The sequence below is a fragment of the Grus americana genome, chromosome Z (genome assembly GCF_028858705.1).
Source record: "Grus americana isolate bGruAme1 chromosome Z, bGruAme1.mat, whole genome shotgun sequence".
In the NCBI taxonomy this organism is placed as follows: Eukaryota; Metazoa; Chordata; class Aves; order Gruiformes; family Gruidae; genus Grus; species Grus americana.
Window position 1 is genome coordinate 1,756,863 of NC_072891.1, and position 5,089 is coordinate 1,761,951.

Here is a 5,089-nt window from a genome sequence, read left to right on the forward strand (position 1 = left end):
TCTTTGGAAAGAAATGTTGTAACTGGTAATGGTCTCCTACTGCAAGGTAAGTGTTAAGTCATTTATGGAAAATAAACACAGAGAGGAGGCAGGGAAATAGGTTACTATACTTTGGAAGTAACCTTCATCTGGTTCCAGACTCCAGTTGTGGAACATTATTGCCATTCTACCAAATGAACACGTTAAGAAAATACAGAGGATCAAATGTAAAATAGGAAAAGGGAAAAGGAGGCACTAGCAGGGGTGATGCAGTGCTTTGAAGATGTCGTCTGAAATCTCTCAAGTTATTCGAGAGAGTTGTGTTGACTTCCACGGATGTGGGAATCAAGACTTAGAAGAAAACGTCATTCCAACAGGCTCAGGAGAATTTGCCCTGGGACAAACAGGCAGTGATGCCCAAGCATATTTTTTTCTTTCATAAAATCTAACGTGCGGCCCATGCCGTCATTATCTCCTAGACTTGCATGAAGTCGTATAACTGAGTTTGCCCGCGTTGGGCACTCAGGAACTGCAGGTCCTGCAGACCTTCCACAACTTACTCAACTTACTATAACCTCAGGAAAGAAGCATGCCAAACTGCTGCGCGGCATGGATTTAATTGATATTTTTAATCCTAAGGTATCATCTCTACCATGCTAATATATACTGAAGAACCATGCCAAAGATTAATCATGATGGACGATTCTTAAAATGCTTTCAACATCGGTTTATTTATATTTACAAAGCTGGCCAGAAAATACTCCTATAACTTATCTAAATTACCTCTTTGGGCTAGAAGGAAAATTCATTAAATCTAAGTCCTTTAGGGACTTGACCTGCAGTTCCACCCTGTTTTAACATCAAAGCAAATAAGAATTGTAAAGCAGCAGGGAAAAAAAAATTCCACAGGGAACAAACGAACAATTAATTTATGTAACAATAAGTATTTTGTATGAGCTCTTAACAGTAGAAACACAACCTCTTTCTTCCCTGCTGATTGTTCTTTTTTTTTTTTTTCCCCCCTTTTGCAACAACAGCAAAAAATACGCGTGAGGATTATAAACCGCTCCACTGGCTTTCACGCTTCCTTAACTGAAAGTACCACCTGGTGGAATGAACTACTGGTGGAAGAAGTAGGTTGCACATCTCTGGAAGCCCAGGAGCTGCAAACCCCCCGGAGGCCAGGTCTGTGTTGCAGGAAGGTGCCAGCAAACCCCTGCTCACCCAAAAAGCTCCTCCATTGACCACAGGTCTGACTGTTCTAGTTCTGACGGTCAAAGTTTTCACACCAAGACTGTTAACGTTTTACCAGAAGGTAAAATTTACTCAAACGAATCTGATAAAGTATGAAGGTAATTGGATTAAATTGCATGGTCTCTGCTGTGGAGGTCAGACCAAATAATCCAGCATGCGTGAACCTAAGAAGAGCTAGACTAAAGGGTAATCTAGCCCAGTGTGTCGCTTTGCTCAGGCTTTAAAGTATATGTTTTATATAAAACAGGATTTCACGCAAATATGAAATATTTCACAGAATTCTTTCTCACCCCCACCCCCTTGTTCCATCCCTATACAGAGCTGCTGTGGGTTTTCACGATGAATTACGGAGTGGGTGCGAAGACGCTGGTGTTGCACCCCTGAAGGATGTAGCTAGATGTTGAGCCTTGGCCTCGCAGACCTGAACTGCAAGCAGCTCTCGAGACATGCACGAGTGAGATCCCCAGGAAGAGCAGCCCAAGCAGCACCTCCTGCTTGATGTACTCGTTCTGGCCGGAGCTGCCAGCAAAGGTAGTTACGGGCGCCAGATACGTACCTGTATTCCCCTGTGAGCTGTACGTTGTACGCACATGACCGAAAAGCCATTAGGAACAAATGGTTTTGAATCCTTACCGATACGGGTTACCTTGCTTGTGGGGTGAGTGATCAGTTTTAACGGCTGTTGGGCATCTAAGCATCTTGCTGCAGGTTTCAGTCCTGGTATTCAATCCTACTCGCTTGAGTATTTCACTAGAAGCCTGCCGTACCTGTCAGAATAACCTTGCTGAATCCAGGTCATCTGCCTGTGCCAGGAATACTCTGGTGACTGCTTTCCGAAGGTATAATTGTATCTCTCTACCCTTGGTAAAACAGGATATTGATATTATTTTGTGAAATAATAATTATTACTGTTATTGGATGATGATGATGATGCACCATCAGCACCCCCCAGTTGTCTCCACCAGGAGTAGTGGATCACATGCAAGTTCTGGGAAATGCCCTGGCACCAGGCAAAGAAGTGGAAGAGACAGGTATGAGGAAGTTTTAACTAAAGCCATCCCTGATTAGTCTCGAATTTAACTCTCTTGGAAGTGTTTTATGCAAATCTGGGTTTGTTTCTAACCAAAAATTCAGCTCATGACGTCTTAAACGAGCTTCCGCTTCTTGTCCAGCTTGTTTGGTCAGAGTACAGGGCAGCAGGTCTTGCACCCAAGAGCAGTGAAGGACTCAGTTCGCACGTCCGCGGGTGTCGGTGGTGTGTCCCCCGTGTGCCCGTGGGAGGGGAGGACCTAGGGGACCCCTTTGGGGGACATCCCTGGGGTGTCAGCGTGGCTTAATCAGGGTTCACATGGGCGGTGAGCTGGCCTGGGCATCCACGGGAAGGTAACGGTAGTCTGGTTTCCCCATGACATGGAAAAAACAGGCTCGGAACTATTGCTGGGTCCCCACCGCTGCACAGCATTTGGCAGGCGGACATGGTTGGGGTCTTGAAGACAAGCCTGGGTCTGTCTTGGTCTCTGGCAAACAACTGATGTTCTACATCTTTCAGATCTGTTATTAAAGATCCGAAAAATTTGAAAAATCAAGAACTAACAAAGGCATTCATATTAACAATATCCTTTATTGTTTTTGTCTTTAAATGCTGAGAGTGCAAGGGAAAAAAAAAAAAATCCTGTTTGACAATCTCTTGGATGGCACTACAGATGGGAAATAAAAAAGTTCCCTGAGACAAGCTGGAGTGCTTGTTACTGCAGTTGTCTTCAAAGTCCTGGGCTGCTTCCCTGCATACCAACCAAGACTAATGAACGCATAAAAGGGGAAGAGAATAACCAGCAACATCAGAAAATGTTCTTTTCTATGTCTGGATCGGACTCTTCAGGCCCCTTCACCATGGTAGAACAAAGCCATGGGCCATGCTTGTCACCCATCCCAAGCCCTGCAAACGTGCAGCAGCTTTGGGGGGTCTCTTGTGCCTGGCTGCCTTGTTCAGTTGCAGGCTTGCAGCAGTTTTACGAAAGGCCTTTGTTTTACAAAAGTGACCGTGGCTGGCCAAACCAGATCCTCATTGTGTGGAAAGCAAGAAGGGAGAGGTACAAAGAAAAGAAATAAAACTGGAAGGAGAAGCTCACAGCAGCAATGAGATGATTTGTAATGTAAGAGTCATATGGGATGTAGAGAAAGCCAGAGAAAGAAGAGGGAGGTCACATTGTCCCCAGTCTCTGGTTTGGTGTCATTAAAAAAAAGTAAAACCCAGATGACAAAGGCCCATTGAGGTTGTTGTCTCAGGACATGGCTTTCATTTTAAGGTGATGCTGACTCCAGTAAGTTGCTCTGCTCTCCTGCCGCTTCATCCACAGTCTCTGAGCCTACACAAGCACTTGTCTCCTGTTGACCAGTTTCCGACGCACTGGTTTTGGCTCACCGGTTTTGGGTGCTGCACCACTCCTTCTTAGAAGACCTCGGTGGAATCACTGGACAGAAGGTCCCGTTGGTAACCTATTTGTTTGCCATAATCATTCTTTCTGCCTTTAACTCTTGCTGCTCCCTTCTAGGAGAGGCTGAACAGAAGTTCTGTGGTCTCTGCAGCTCCGAGTCCCCCCTCCCCTCCATGCCACCGGCACGCGGGCTGAGTGGTACCGCAGCAAGCCTTCCCTGCGCACCGTGATGCCTTCGGGGCTACGGAGGAAACCAGGCTGTAGCAGAGGACGCTACCCAGATTTATGGCTTCTGCAGGATTGCCAAATATGTTGGGAAGATTTCCCTGCCAGATTGCAACTTCTGTTCTTCCCCATAAATTAACTTGCCTTCAAGAGAGATGTCTGCAAACAAAATTGTTTCTAATGAGCTTATTCCCAAACATGTTTTGGAAGAGCACCCTTTCCCTTCAGCAGCACCTCCTACTCCATATGAGCGATGTTTTTATGCAGTTCAGTTTGCGGTGGGGGGGCTTAAGGGGCACGAAATAATTAAGGAGAACTTTTACTTGGGCAATCTGTGCCTGAGCGGTGCGTTGCGGTAAAGTGGAGACAGCGGACGCAGAGGCAAGGACCTTACGCTGCCTGAGTCCCCTCCAGCCCTAAGGACAGCTTTACAGGAGCAAAATGGCTCTTTACACAGTGATTATAAAGGGTACCAAAACCCAAGTCCAACACAAAACTCCTGCGATAGCTGGAAGGGTACGTCCTGGGGCAAGTACTAATCCCGCGGGGTAGGTATTGATTTTTATTTGGGGGTATATCGTGATGCACAGAGGCAGGCTGATTCTGCACGTGAATAATTATTTCAGTTGCGCCTGAACGCAAAGGTTTCGGTCGGGAAACGAACACCCCAAGCCCCCCAGCCCGGTGCCGGGAGGGGGAGGCATGGAGGCTGCCCGGCACTACCCCCCCAGGGGACCACAGTGGGTCCCTTCTCCTCTCTCACTCCCAGCACTTCCAATTTCCACCAAACGGGAGCTTTTTTATGAACAGAAAAGTTTCTGAGCGTGTGTACCACGTTATTTTCCACTCAGATTTTCTGAAAAGAATGAGGTTGCTTAAATCCTTTAAGATTCGGTTACTACAGTCAGGTGCCTTTGAGAATCCCAGGTTTATTTAAAAGTATTGTGAGTTTTCTAATTTTCTCAGTCTCTCTGACTCACACATTAGCACACGTGAATCCCCGGCAAAGAGGGGGCCGTCTGTTTATCTAGCAGTGGAAACTGTCAGCTTTTGCCTGAAGACAAGAAGTTGTTTTACAGGGCTTAGGAAATTTCTACGTGTTTCGTTACACTTGAATTTACGAAAAGTTATGAAAGCAAAACCCAGAAGACCACAAATAGTCCCTTCCTTTGCTTGTGACTAAAACTGAGCAATTC

General features: G+C 46.0%; 1 long non-coding RNA gene across 1 annotated transcript; it reads left to right on the forward strand.

Annotated features, from left to right (window-relative positions):
* The first annotated feature begins 1,022 nt into the window (after positions 1-1,022).
* LOC129199474 (uncharacterized) lies at positions 1,023-4,755 on the forward strand. Its single transcript, XR_008574673.1, has 3 exons — positions 1,023-1,164; positions 1,553-1,764; positions 3,786-4,755. It is a non-coding gene; the product is annotated as an uncharacterized LOC129199474 (long non-coding RNA).
* The last annotated feature ends 334 nt before the right edge of the window (positions 4,756-5,089 follow it).